At 47.4% G+C, this 15,927-nt stretch overlaps 1 pseudogene; it reads right to left on the bottom strand.

The window, feature by feature from the left end:
- Nucleotides 1-14,984: 14,984 nt before the first annotated feature.
- On the bottom strand, nt 14,985-15,162 carry LOC141150403 (U2 spliceosomal RNA; annotated as a pseudogene).
- Nucleotides 15,163-15,927: the final 765 nt, after the last annotated feature.

The raw sequence follows: 15,927 nt of genomic DNA, 5'->3' as shown, positions 1-15,927 counted from the left end.
CATGTACCGTCACATGGATATGAAGCATAAGTTGCAGTGGGAAGCTCACTGTGCTACAATGCGGCCTAGCAGGCTGGGCCAACCACCGTCTGCCCCATCTTGTGCATCCGCGGCCTCTTCATCCTCTGTGACTGGGGGGACAGCAGTCACACATGTTTTTGGACGCAGACCTGCCACCTCTTTACCTGCAACAGCCAGTGTGATTGGCAGGTCGTCAGTTCATTGGGAAGTGGAAACACCTGCTGGTGTTGAGAGCTCTCTGACATCGAGAGCACCACCTTTGGATCAAGGCAACCTAACATGTCCGCCTGCATCTTCCTCACAGACCGGCAGTTTGCCAGGGACACCCTACTCAACCCCGTCAAAGCACAACAGCCAGCCCTCGGTCCCTCAGATGTGGACAAGTAAAAGACCATTTCCTTCTAGCCATGAGAAAGCTAAGAGGTTGAATTTCACCATCTGCAAGCTGTTGGCTACAGAAATGCTGCCTTTCCGCCTGGAGGACACGAGTTGTGCGTCAATCCTCTTTATCTCGAAGTTCCTGCACTGCTTCTGCCTCCTCAACCTCCTCTCGGTCCTCCACCTGCACCCAAAGCCTGTCTGGTAATGCCACCTGCTTTCTAACTGCGCACCTCCTTACTATGCTGGCAGCAGGGCTCAACGGCATCAGTGTTTACTTTGAAATGTCTGGGAAATGTGAGTCACACAGCTGAGGTCTTGTGGTCAGCTCTGGAGACCCAGTTTCATGAATGGTTGTCTCCACTGGACCTGCAACCAGGGAAGGCCGTGTGCGACAATGCTGCAAACCTGGGTGCGGCCCTTCGCCGGGGCATTGTTACACACGTGCCTTGTATGGCTCACGTGTTGAACCTGGTTGTCCATAAATTTTTAGCCCACTATCCCGGACTAGATGGCCTTCTGCAGAGGGCACGGTCGCTGTGTGCTCACTTCCGCCGTTCGCATCCCGCAGCTCAACGACTTACATCTCTACAGAAGTCGTTGGGCCTGCCAGTTCACCGGCTGAAATGCGATGTGCCGACACGGTGGAATTCAACTCTGCACATGTTGCAGCGACTGTGGCAGCACCGACAAGCCCTGGTGCAATAGTTTCTGATGTATAGCCTGGGCCAACGAGATCCAGAGGTGGGGCAAATCACACAGCAGGAGTGGTCTCAGATCAGGGACCTATGAAGTTGACACGCCCCCTGGGCCGTGGGGTACCCGGAGCTGGGCCGGTAGACGCTGGGGGTTGTAGTCACTGTGGCGGTGACCCGGTCCGTGACCCAGGGCGGTCAATCCAACGGTAATTTGTATATATGGATTTTATAATGTCCGACTACGCCACCTGTGGAGTGCGGCCAAAGGGGCCGCCGCTGCGGAACAGTCCTCTGAAGCTGGTGGTTTTGCTGCAATGGTATTATTACTCACCACAGGAAGAGTGTAGCTTCAGGGCAGTGTGGGTGGATGATGGTGGTTGTAGTGCAGGGAGTCAGTAATGAACACACAGTCCGTGTGATGCTGTCCCAAGATCTTTACTCACAGTTGTTGCAGTCCAGATTACAGGTACCAGAGCTATCTCACCCGTCGTGCTGTGCGTACTCAGTGAGGGGCTCAGTCCACCCCCAGATAGCTCCGGAGTACTTAGCAGGACCCCCTTCTGTGTGTCCTTTCTCTGGCCTTCTCCCTGCACCTCACACCCAGTGACACTTCTATCCGGTATCCTCGGGCCTTGGCGGGCGACTTGTGTTCCGTCCCCTGGGTCCTATGTGGCTACCTTCTTAGTGAGACTGGTGTGGACTTTTGCCTGCAGTACATGAAATGCTGCAGCCTCCGGTTTCTAGTTGAGCCTTGCTGTTTCTCCTCTAGTTGAGGGACCGGTTCCCCTTATCTGGCCTGACCCCTCTACTTCCTGGTAGCAGCGGGAGTACAGGTGGCCTTCTGCACGGCCCGTAGCCCTAGGGTCCCTTCGATTCCTGGAGCCTTCCTGCTCCCACTCCTCTCTTCTCTCCTTCAGTCCTGGGCCTCCCAGGCTAGGCCCGCCTCCGGAGCAGAGCTCATGCCGAGCCTCTGCTCCTGTCACTTTTCCTCCTCTGACTGGCTTGCTCTTTCTAAGATGGCTTCCTATTTATACTCTCCCTGTCATGTGCTCCCCTAAGCTGCTCCCCTAAGCACCCACTACATAGGATCCTCCCACCAGCTAGGGACCTGGGACTGTGCTCTCCCTTAGGAGCAATCTCGCCCTAACCCCACTGCGGGTATGTGTTGGATGCAGGTGTTAGGGTCCCGAGCCATACGCCTTCCTTACCTGAGGGTGAGATACCACACCTCTGGATGAGATGCAGTAACTCTGTGGTGACTGCACCCTCAGGGGCGCCACACACCTTTCTGCACAGTTTTGAAATGGCGACGAAGATGTTTAGTGCTGACGACGATGCCATTATCAGCATAACTATTCCGGTGATTTACATGCTGGAGCACACATTAAACAGAATTCAGAGTCAGGTGGTCGGACAAGAGGAGGTGGAGAAAGTAGAGGAGGAGTCGTATGCGGAAAGGATAACATCTCCCAGGTCCAGACGGTTGGCAGCACCAAGGAGGCAGGCATGGGAGGGTGGGGGAGAGGGATTAAACAGGGCGCATGGTAGCAGCCAAACTGTTGAGGAAGGTGCAGGAGCCGAGGAAGAAGTGGAGGATGAACTGGCGATGGGCATGGAAGACTCATCAGATGAGGGAGACCTTGATCACATTTCTGTTGTGCGAGGTTGGGGGGAGAGGGCAGAGGAAAGAAGCATGATTCTTACCTCGCTGCCAACACAACAAGGACTTGGTCCTCCTGGATGCGCAAGACACATGAGTGCCTTCTTGCTGCACTACCTGCAACATGACCCTCAGATTGCAGAATTCGAAGTAATCTCGACTACTGGGTTGCCACACTCTTAGATCCCCGGTACAAAAGTAAATTTGCCGAAATAATTCCTGCCATAAAAAGGGATTGACGCATGCAGGAGTATCTGCAGACGCTGTTGCAGAATCTTACATGTGCTTTTCAACAAAACACCAGTGGTGCACGAAGTGAATCTCACAGTTCTAACTTGCCAACTGCGGGACTGTCGAGTCTTCATCACTCAAACCGTAACAGTAACACAGTATCTGCTGGTAACAGCAATTTTGTGAAATCGTTTCACCACTTTTTTAGACCATCCTTTGCAAGGCCACAGGAGACAAGAAGTCTGACACATAGTCAATGCCTAGAGAGGATGGTGCAGGAGTATCTCCAAGTGAACATCGAAGCCATGACTGTGTCACTGGACCCTTGCTCATTTTGGTATTCCAATCTGGAAAAATGGCCGGAGCTCGCCACTCACGCCTTGGAGATCTTGTCATGCCCTGCAGCCAGTGTTCTCTCTGAACGTGTGTTCAGCGCTGCTGATGGTGTGCTGACAGATAAGCGCACGCGGCTGTCCACTGAGAATGTAGACAGACTCACGTTCATAAAGATGAACAAATCATGGATTCGCAAGGACTTTTCTAATCCTGTGTTATCCTTGGGAGGCTAAAAGCTTGAGAATTTGGTAATACCTCACCAACCGTTTTAAGCAACTGTGGGGCAATTGATGCCACTTAACCCTAGAACGCATGACCATAAAAATCTACACTTTCATATACCTGGGGCCTTTTAGGCCCGTGTGCAAATAACATTGAATAACTCAAACTCAAATGACAAACAACTATATACATGAAGAATACCTAGAGTTTCAAAATTCTAACTAAAGTAATCTTGCAGAAAATAGAAAACAATTAACAGGGCGGGACTGCGAGGCCCCAGGTATGCATACTAGGGTTAAGTGGTGTCTGTGCCACAATTGTGGGAAAAAATGGAAACTCTTTGTGGAGTCCCCTTGCTGTGTCTTACGTGACGTTGGCATCGTCCATTCCAGGTGGGTTGGGTCGCTCCCCCCCCCCTTTTAACTGTAAGAAACTACATACACTATGGCTTGGGGTAACACAGATGATTGAGTCTGAAGAGCTGTTTACTCAGAGGTCTGCTCCAAATCTTCAGTGTCTGCTAGTCAGCGTAGAATTCTTAACTGCATCTAGCCTAGGCAATACTTTGGGCGTAGTAGCCCAGCTGCGAAGCAAGCTGCACTGCCTGTGTATCTAATAAGAATTTTTAAATGCATCTAGCCTAGGCAGACTGTGGGGACCCCCAACCAAACCCAGACGCTCAGCCCCCCTACCGCCCCCCTTTCCTTGACAATACAATAATGTAACTCTTACAACTGGATGGGTGAGGATCGGTCACAGCTTTATTAACTCTTTATACTCATTCCATTAGAAAGACATTTTATTTCTAAAATAATTCAGCTTGTTGCAACATGCCCTGGGTCTCCACTCCGGCAACTTGGCCAACAAGTGTAACTGTCCAACATGTCCTTTCTATTTCCAGGCCATGGAGGATCCTGCGTACTCGTATGCAGGACTCTGACCCCCACCCATCACTCTTAACGCTTGTTCCACTCCGTCCTGGAGTCCTGACAGGAATATGTCCAGTCCAATATCCATTAAGTGAACACCGTCGGGCCGTATGAGGCCTGCTTTATCTCCTTCCAGTTGTCGGTGTCGTACCACTACACCGCCTCTGTCTCTTCTAAATTTTGCCATCCGAATATTTATTACCCGCCTTGTCCGTTCGATGGCCGTGATGTCTCGCGCACCTTGCCATACCGCTATCGGCACAATCTCTGACCATACTATAGCTAGTTTTGTGAAAAATTCTATGAAGCGCTCAGTGTCTAGTTTCATTATTGCCATTAGTTATGCGCTCTTGTGATGACCTAGGTTGTTTCCCCCGGCCTGTATAACTAAGATGACCAGACATCTTGCCTCTCTCCCTACCTTGATTACCTCCATTAGTACCTGTGGCCATAGCAGGCCTCTAATACCTCTCCAGTTGAAATATGTGTTATGAAACTCTAATTTCCTCCCGCCTGGGCGGACTTTCGCCCTTTAATCTGCCCAATATATATACGAGTGGCCTATCACCCACACTGTTGGCTTAGCATCACCTGTAAAAGAAACAAACCACGTTAGGATAACAAGTCCGGTCTTATGTATCTTGCCAAACACGTGGATCACCATCTCTCTATCCTCTGAACTTCCGTTTCTGACAGTCCTGCTCTTGCTGCTTCTGTGGCCGCGCCTATGCGGAATGAGTGTGTCCCGTAATCTTTGGGGTGGTTCCCTGACGATGTTATGCATTTATTAAATATAGCTTGGAACTGGTATCTTGATAATGGCGTCCCATCAATGTGTGATAGGAACAAATTACTTTGTGATCTGATGGTTAGATATGGTTTTACTATTGTTACCCGACTCTGTACCGTTTGTGGGTTGTAGAAGTACCCAAGTGCCCCTGCCTGCTGGAACCATTTTTGATTTGTGTATGCGTAGACGTATTGCATTATTGCCTATGACTACGTCCTGGTGTAATAAGCCTCCACTGGTGCTAATTTTGGATTGAGGGACTAATTCGCTTATGCATAGCGCCCCGAAGAAGGCGATCACAAATGCAGTAGACAGTAGTGTTGCTTCAAATTGTGAGTGTCATGTTAATGGTGTTAGGGATATGATGTGAGAAATCAGTTTTAGTGACACGGGACGGGACGTCTACACTCCTGACTTGGCTGACCCCTTTTCCACCCTTTTATGGATTGTCTAATGATGAATCTTTGTCACATCTCCCCAATTCAGTAGTTGGAAGTGAAATGCTACTCCGGTCAGACAACGCTGCGCTGACGCCCCTGATATGCCCCTCATCATTAGCTGGTGGAGAAATTCTATGGTGACTTGTGATCTGGCTTGTTCACATTGGTCAACCCGTCTGCCTGCTACTAGTCGTGTCCACTCTTCCCATGCCTTACCGTATGCTTGCCACGTCGACGGGGCAACTGACGCTCTGATTAATGGCATCAACTATTCGCCACTAGATCCCATAGGGAAGGTGGGCAACTGTTGTCCCGATGGGTGGGCATTGTGGAAGAGCTCTGTGAAAATCTGCCAATTGAATTGTTATAAAGCAGCAGCTTTAGACCCCTCAGCATAGTGGCTAGCGCGGACCCATACATTGTGTTTTAGGCACAGGAATGCTAGCCTGGGTAGTAGGCCTAGCACTGGGAGAGACGATGATGCCATCTTATTAATGCAGTGCGCTAAGCTGGTGTTTTTTGTTATGAAGCGTATATTTTTGTAAGCCAGTAGCGCGCCCCATATTTCTATTGCTACCACTATTGGGAAGAAAAATTATTTTCAGGGCTAGATGCAGCGAAAAATTATTATTAATTGAAAAGCTGGTGGAGCTTGGTATAGATGGCCTAATACAATGAGACCCACACACTGCTAGAAGGCCAAATATTTTTTCAGAGGTAGATGCAGACAAAAAATTATTTTGAATTTGCAACCTGATGGAGGTCAGTATAGATGGACTAATAGAACAAGTCCCACACACTGCTAGAAGGCCAAACATTTTTTCAGAGCTAGATGCAGAAAAAAATTATATTCAATTTGCAACCTGATGGAGGTCAGTATAGATGGACTAATAGAACAAGTCCCACACACAGCTAGAAGGCCAAATATTTTTTCAGAGGTAGATGCAGAAAAAAATTATATTCAGTTTGCAACCTTATGGAGGTCAGTATAGATGGACTAATAGAACAAGTCCCACACACAGCTAGAAGCCCAAATATTTTTTCAGAGGTAGATGCAGAAAAAAATTATATTCAGTTTGCAACCTGATGGAGGTCAGTATAGATGGACTAATAGAACAAGTCCCACACACAGCTAGAAGGCCAAATATTTTTTCAGAGGTAGATGCAGAAAAAAATTATATTCAGTTTGCAACCTGATGGAGGTCAGTATAGATGGACTAAAAGAACAAGTCCCACACACTGCTAGAAGGCCAAATATTTTTTCAGAGGTAGATGCAGACAAAAAATTATTTTGAATTTGCAACCTGATGGAGGTCAGTATAGATGGACTAATAGAACAAGTCCCACACACTGCTAGAAGGCCAAATATTTTTTCAGAGGTAGATGCAGACAAAAAATTATTTTGAATTTGCAACCTGATGGAGGTCAGTATAGATGGACTAATAGAACAAGTCACACACACTGCTAGAAGGCCAAACATTTTTTCAGAGCTAGATGCAGAAAAGTATTATATTCAATTTGCAACCTGGTGGAGGTCAGTATAGATGGACTAATAGAACAAGTCCCACACACAGCTAGAAGGCCAAATATTTTTTCAGAGGTAGATGCAGAAAAAAATATATTCAGTTTGCAACCTGATGGAGGTCTGTATAGATGGATTAATAGAACAAGTCCCACACACAGCTAGAAGCCCAATATTTTTTCAGAGGTAGATGCAGAAAAAAATATATTCAGTTTGCAACCTGATGGAGGTCTGTATAGATGGATTAATAGAACAAGTCCCACACACAGCTAGAAGCCCAATATTTTTTCAGAGGTAGATGCAGAAAAAAATATATTCAGTTTGCAACCTGATGGAGGTCAGTATAGATGGACTAATACAACAAGTCCCACACACAGCTAGAAGCCCAATATTTTTTCAGAGGTAGATGCATAAAAAAATATATTCAGTTTGCAACCTGATGGAGGTCTGTATAGATGGATTAATAGAACAAATCCCACACACAGCTAGAAGCCCAATATTTTTTCAGAGGTAGATGCAGAAAAAAATATATTCAGTTTGCAACCTGATGGAGGTCTGTATAGATGGATTAATAGAACAAGTCCCACACACAGCTAGAAGCCCAATATTTTTTCAGAGGTAGATGCAGAAAAAAATATATTCAGTTTGCAACCTGATGGAGGTCTGTATAGATGGATTAATAGAACAAGTCCCACACACAGCTAGAAGCCCAATATTTTTTCAGAGGTAGATGCAGAAAAAAATATATTCAGTTTGCAACCTGATGGAGGTCAGTATAGATGGACTAATACAACAAGTCCCACACACAGCTAGAAGCCCAATATTTTTTCAGAGGTAGATGCAGAAAAAAATATATTCAGTTTGCAACCTGATGGAGGTCTGTATAGATGGATTAATAGAACAAGTCCCACACACAGCTAGAAGCCCAATATTTTTTCAGAGGTAGATGCATAAAAAAATATATTCAGTTTGCAACCTGATGGAGGTCTGTATAGATGGATTAATAGAACAAGTCCCACACACAGCTAGAAGCCCAATATTTTTTCAGAGCTAGATGCAGAAAAAAATTATATTCAATTTGCAACCTGATGGAGGTCAGTATAGATGGACTAATAGAATGATGCTATGCCCAAAAGATTTTACTTCACTCGGTGCAGTAAAAAAATTGGTATTCTATACACAGGTGGTATATCTTGCAACACAGATAGGCTACTCCACTGACTAACACACTCTGCAATAGGCCAAAAAGGATTAGCTTTGCTAGATTCAGCCAAATGCTGTGAAAAAAACTTGCACAGCACTGGCACAGACCTGCCTGGCAAAAACTGATAGGAACTGATGTAACCTAGTCCTGAAAAGGACTCCAATTACAATTAGTCTTCTCTCCCACATTCTATCTATTTAAGAGCACAGACCTGCCTGATAAAAGTCGTAGGAAATGCTGTAACCTAGTCCTTAAAAGGACTGCAATCACAACTATTCCCTACTCCCAAGCTATCTGTAGATTTGTGCGAAAATTGGCTTGAAATTAACAAGGTATAGCGCACACAGCAACAGCGATGCCGTCTAACATGCAGCTGCAGCAGTGAGAAAATGGTGGCGACGGGGAAAATGGCTTGGTCTTATAGGGCAAGGACATGTGACATACACTGCCAATGACACATGCCCTTGCTTGTGTGAAAAAAAGCACTTCGCTCCGTGTGTGCGCTGCTGATAGGCTGACAGATTGCACCTCCCCACTGCAAATGCGGGAAAGAGAAAAAAAAATGGAGATCTTCATTGTTCCTGCAGAGATCCATCCCCTGCCCCTCCCCCCACCCCGCTGTACACTCAAACTGCGTATTAACATTAATTTTCATCATTACTGAGAAAAAATCCAGTTATGATTTTGGTGCACGAACAGTTATCGAACATAACCTCGAACAGCCGAATTTTTATCAAATTGTTCGTGTTTGCCGAACGGCTTGAACACCGCCCAAAGCAGCTCGAATTTGAGATTGGCGAACAGTTCGAGTAGAACAACGCTCATCTCTACGCGCTACGCCGCAGGATCCCTCCTGTGCGTGCTCAAACCCAGCGGCACACTCGTGCTAGGGCGCGACACGACCCTGCGCGCTACATCACTGGGTGCGACATGACCCTGCACGTGCGCAGCCCGGAAGGCCTGCCTGCCGGCGTGCCCAGCCACGGCCACCGTGAGTGCGTAGACCCGGCCGCAAGACCCAGCGCACGCGGTAGAGGACCCCGGAAGGAGCCCCCCTGCACGCAGACCGCGGTACCAGCAAGATGGGGCTGGGAACAGAGGACCCATCTGCTGCTTCCTCACGGACTCCAGGCCGTATCGATCCCGGGATCCAACTCCAGATCCCACGAACAGGTAGGCGAGGCACCACCTAGAGAAGCTCCCATCAAGGACAGGGACCAAAAAACTGATGCGGAAGAGAGGTACCACCTTTTTATTCAGTAGGTTCCTTTCCTTGGTGGGTGGATACCCTCTCTCAGGTGGTGCTGTCATGGGAGAAGGGAAAAAAAGAGGTAGCCTCTCTCTGGAGAAATTTGATGAAGGGTAATGAATTCCTCCAGGCTCATCCAGGCTCTCATGAAACTTCACCCCAAACTTATATTTGCCTGACCAGAGCCCTGCGTCATTCATTACTTTCACAGCAGGTTTGATAACTGTACAGTGCTTCTTCAGGAATATGTAAATCAGCTCCAGGGGCACATAGGGATTATACATAAACAGAGTAAGAGGTAACTCACCAGCAGAGTATAGGATAGTGAAAGTAAGTCCAGACAGCTCCTCCCTCTCCTTGTTCCTCTTCAGACAGGCATAGAAGTTGTTACAGGAAAACATGGTAGAAAAAACAGGGTAAATTTGCATCTTAGCTGCTGCAGGCAGAGGATTTCTTCTTTCTTCACCTCCAGTATTCCAAAAAGGACTTCATTAACAACATATTTCAGTGTAAATTTATCTTCTTCCACGGCATCAATATCGATCCGGATTCCATATTTTACCCGCGCTTCTCCGGGCTCCGCGAAGCGAATAACTGCCATGATCGCAGCTCGTTTCCTCTCACCTCCCTCCCAATAGCAGCAAGCAGCATAAGCTGCTAGGCAGGGGCGGACACAGACTGTAGTGGGCCCCTGTGCAAGAAATTTTGGGGGGCCCCCCCTGCCCTTCATAAGGCAACAAAGTTATGTAAACATAACCCCCCATGTGCATCTCTCACCCCCCCATGTGCAGCTCTCATCCCACCCATGTGCAGCTCTCACCCCCCGTGCATCTCTCATCCCCCCCATGTGCATCTCACATCCCCCCCATGTGCATCTCTCATCCCCCCCATGTGCATCTCTCATCCCCCCCATGTGCATCTCTCATCCCCCCCATGTGCATCTCTCACCACCCCATGTGCATCTCTCACCCCCCCATGTGCATCTCTCACCCCCCCATGTGCATCTCTCACCCCCCCATGTGCATCTCTCACCCCCCCCATGTGCATCTCTCATCCCCCCCGTGCATCTCTGATTCCCCCCACTCCTAGTTAATTAATTGTATTTAAAAAAAATAAAACTTGTTATACTTACCCCCATGCAATCCCTGCAGAATCCTGGCGCTCGTCCACGTCGCTGCCACCAGGTTCTCCTGACGTTCGGCCATGTGACGGCGCCACATACATAGCCATCAGCTTTTGTTTTGGCCAAAAGATTTTTAAAGCCGCCACCATGATAAGGTAGACTCTTCTGGGCGGGCCCTACTCTAACCTATTAAAATTTTCTTAAAATATCCAATACTCTTTTTAGATATATTTTTATTTAGTTTTCTTTAAGGGAATGTGTCATATACATTTTTTTTTTAAATGACCAATAATACCACATACAGGGAATACCGCCACACCATGACCAGACCACATATTACCACAACATAGTGACCGAATAATACCACACAGAAGGGAGAAAAACTGCCACACCATGACCAGACCACATATTACCACTACATTACTAATATTACCACCACATTACTAATATTACCATAAGTGTCATTATACACGGGAGCTCTATACATGGTATGTATAACGTAAGTGTCCAGGTAATCTAGTGATCACCAGTGAAATTATACACAGGAGCTCTGTATATAGTGTCAGTGTACAGGTAGTACAGTGACATTATACACAGGAGCTCTGTATATAGTGTACAGGTAATACAGTGATCATCAGTGACATTATACACAGGAGCTCTGTATATAGTGTCAGTGTACAGGTAATACAGGGATCACCAGTGACATTATACACAGGAGCTCTGTATATAGTGTCAGTGTACAGGTAATACAGTGATCACCAGTGAAATTATACACAGGAGCTCTGTATATAGTGTCAGTGTACAGGTAATACAGTGATCACCAGTGACATTATACACAGGAGCTCTGTATATAGTGTCAGTGTACAGGTAATACAGTGATCACCAGTGACATTATACACAGTGTACATGTAATAGACTGACTCACCGGTGACGTCTCTAGGTGAAGTCCTTCATCTTCGCTTTTCTCCTTCATCCAGCACAGACCGCCATCACGTCTTCCAGCCAGGACTCGTCTCTGCATAAAATAACACAGTTATCTAGAGCACATTCCCCAACTTCTACATTACGCAGCTGAATACAGACGTGCATCCACCATCAATATATGGTTAGTTATTAGGCAACCTACCATTCCAAATATAAATTGTAATCCACCACTGTGCCCCCATTAACTGTAAATAGGCACTTAATATATAATTTAATTAGAACCTCTACTCTTTCCGCCAATTTGTTACCAGTCACACTCCTGCATCCGCAACGCCCCCTACTCTATACTTCCTGCTCCCCGCATTCAATATTTACATGCACCCCCTGCCCCAATTCATTATATCATGTCCGTGCTCTCCCCACCCCATCATCATTTATCATTTACTCTCCCCCACCCCACATTCGTTATGTGCAGCTCATTATCCCCCTACTCCCAATTCCCCCATGTGCAGCTCTCAAACCCCCCCATGTGCAGCTCTCATCCCCCTCCATGTGCCCCTCTCTCACCCCCTCCCCCCCACATGTGCCCCTCTCTCATCCCCCTCCCCCACATGTGCCCCTCTCTCATCCCCCTCCCCCACATGTGCCCCTCTCTCATCCCCCTCCCCCACATGTGCCCCTCTCTCATCCCCCTCCCCCACATGTGCCCCTCTCTCATCCCCCTCCCCCACATGTGCCCCTCTCTCATCCCCCTCCCCCACATGTGCCCCTCTCTCATCCCCCTCCCCCACATGTGCACCTCTCTCATCCCCCCCCACATGTGCATCTCCCATCTCCCCCCCCCACACATGTGCATTATCCAATTTCCCCCCCCACACATGTGCATCTCCCATCTCCCCCACACATGTGCATCTCCCATCTCCCCCCCTACACACGTGCATCTCCCATCCCCCCCCCCACATGTGCATCTCCCATCCCCCCCCACATGTGCATCTCCCATCCCCCCCCACACACATGTGCATCTCCCATCCCCCCCACACACACATGTGCATCTCCCATCTCCCCCCCCTACACACATGTGCATCTCCCATCTCCCCCCCCCACACACATGTGCATCTCCCATCTCCCCCCCACATACATGTGCATCTCCCATCTCCCCCCCCCACACACATGTGCATCTCCCATCTCCCCCCCACACACGTGCATCTCCCATCTCCCCCCCCACACACGTGCATCTCCCATCTCCCCCCCCACACACATGTGCATCTCCCATCTCCCCCCCACACACATGTGCATCTCCCATCTCCCCCCCCACACACACACATGTGCATCTCCCATCTCCCCCCCCACACACACACATGTGCATCTCCCATCTCCCCCCCCACACACACACATGTGCATCTCCCATCTCCCCCCCCACACACACATACACAGACACACACACACATGTGCTTCTCCCATCTCTCCACTCCTAGTTAATTGTATTTTAAAAAAAATAAAACTTGTTATACTTACCCCCATGCGATCCCTGCAGAATCCTGGCGCTCGTCCAAATCGCTGACAGCAGGTTCTCCTGACTTCCGGCCATGTGACGGCACCGTCACATGACCGGAAGTCAGGGGAATCATGAAGGCGCTGCTGCAACAGCGCAGCTCAGCGCTGAAATGTCCCGGACCCGGCGCATAGCATGGGGCCGGGGGCCCCATGAGGAGAGAGACGCACAAGAGGGGGGCCCCCGAGGGGGCCCCTACCGGCCGGGCCCCATACTGGAGTCAGGGCAGTCATGCCCTGATGGCGGCCCTGCTGGAGGCTGGAGGGGCCCCCTCTCCCTCGGGGCCCCCGTTCAATGAACCGGCTGCACGGGCGGTAGTTCCGCCCCTGCTGCTAGGCTAAGAGGGAGGCACACAAGGATCCTCTCAGGCAAGACACTTGATCTTAGACAAAAGGCCGAGAAGCGATAACCTGAATTTATTTTGGACTAGTGTGGCACCCTCAGATCCTGAAAACTCCATTTGTGGAATTGGGCACCAGGACTCCTGTTAAGAAGACATGTTGTCAACCTCTAGATCCCTGACATGCCTCCTCTTTTCGGCTTGATGGTGCTGCAATTCACGCATTTTAGATCTGCATAACTCCACCTATTTTAACACACCACCCTCACCCCCTGCTGTTCCCACTCCCCTCAACACCAGGGGGAGGGAGGAGAACCAATTAAGGAAAAAAAACGAGCAGCTGTCTACCCTTAGTATGAGTGTTGCTGATTACTTAGCTGCTTCTGCCTGCTGCCTGCTGGTTGTTCAGCAGACTGAGCATGACTGCTGTGCACAGCCAGATAAGTAAGGGTCAGAGCCTATTGTGACACGCGCAGTGTTCCATTGCCACACTCCATCTACTGCAGGCAGGGTAGCTGGCTGGCTGAACACCAATAGGAAGTTCACACAGACAGCCATAGGCAGCACTTTAAAAGAGCGCCACAGACCAAACTTTTTTGGGTATTTTTTATAATCCACAGGCATGAAATTAAAGAAGTCAATGCTCCACCAGAGGGAGACAACATTTCAGAAAAGACATTGTAGCAAGCCAAAAAAGTAATTTTAACCCTCCGTCAGGGGCAACTGATCTGACAGGCGCAGCTCACTTAGTTTCATTTCTCTATTTTCAGTGGTTTGTCTGGGAAACACCCTCCAACCAGTACCTTCCTAACTTTAAAGGCTGTGTGATTATGTGTATTCTCATTTACTACATTCGTATTAAGGTAACTGATAACTTTTAGAGCATTGAAATTTTAAAAAAAGGAAATATAGCCAATTTTTTAGCCTGTGCCTGACCGGCGCAATGCCCCTAAACTCGTTATGAAACATATTGCCCCTGACGGAGGGTTAAGCGCAGAGTAACCAGCAGCACCTACCTGTTGACTCAGGTGAGTTTCAATGTCTGCAGTTGATAACAAGGGCATTTGCTAAATAGATGGTGTGTGTGCAATAATAGATAGATAGAATTGAATTGCATTGCATTGCATTACAATACAATACATTACATTACATTGGTAAAAGCAATGCACATATAGTACATGTAACAGAGTTACACAAGTTGAACCGAAACGAGTTTGTCATCTGGCTTCTGCAACTTTTAATGTGAAAAATCCAATGAGAGGAAGAAAAACAAAGCCAAAAAATCCCCCCATAAAACCAACAAACGAGCAAAATCAGCAAAACGCATTGAATTAAATTCTTTCTGATTTTGGAAACTGCATTAGGAAGGGGTGCACCGGTCCTGGAGATACTGCAATACCAGGTCAATGCGTGGAGTGGACAGAGCAAGCTCTTTTTCCATCTCCCTGTTCTAAAAATCCATTTAATATATGGTCCCCAGATAGGGGACGTATCAGATATTAAACTGATAAGAACAGATTTTTTTTTTCTTTTACAAAACGATTCAGGTTTAAAACAATAATGCAGAATTTAAGGTAGTCTCCTCATCTGAAAAAAACCACCATTCCACAATCATTTATCGTTTAAAACTCATCATGATGGTTTCTTTTATTATCCAGTTAAATTGAAAAAATGCAATATACACATCAGAAAAAAACAAAATTACAGGCTAATTATATGTTTCCATTTCCGGAATTTCCATACTCCCTCTGCATCCATCCCACCTTTCATATCACACTTATAATAGAAATATAACTTCTCAAGGACCATTTAAACACAATCATCCACCTCAAAACGCTCATTTTTATACACATACAAGTTCCGGCAATTCCACAAAACCTCCTTCACACAAGCCAAAAACAACCACAAAATTCTATCCTTTTCATGGTTTAGCGAATATAACCCAAACATGACAATTTCAAAATTTCACCCCAGTCAATTCCATACATAACCCACCCAATTTAGAACAAACATCCTTCGCATACCTACATGACCATAGAACATGATGGACCTCTTCATTACACCCACACCGCTCTCTCGGACACCTTTCAGACACCGCCCAACCCTTTCCTTTTTTGTACACTCCTCACAGGTAAAATGCCATGCAAAGACATCCAAACTAAATCTTTCTGTTTGTTAGACATATCATGCTTGACCAGCTTACACCAGACATCCTCCGCCTCAGCTGACCTTAACCCATTAATTTCACACATCCTATTATCCGCACACATCCTTTTCACCATGCTTTTATTCTTCAGAAAACTCACCA

The sequence above is a fragment of the Phyllobates terribilis genome, unplaced genomic scaffold, assembly GCF_046119375.1.
Source record: "Phyllobates terribilis strain yellow unplaced genomic scaffold, ASM4611937v1 Scaffold_5__5_contigs__length_657084704, whole genome shotgun sequence".
Lineage (NCBI taxonomy): Eukaryota > Metazoa > Chordata > Amphibia > Anura > Dendrobatidae > Phyllobates > Phyllobates terribilis.
Note: the sequence above shows the minus strand (reverse complement) of the source record. Positions and strands in the feature narration are given on the sequence as shown.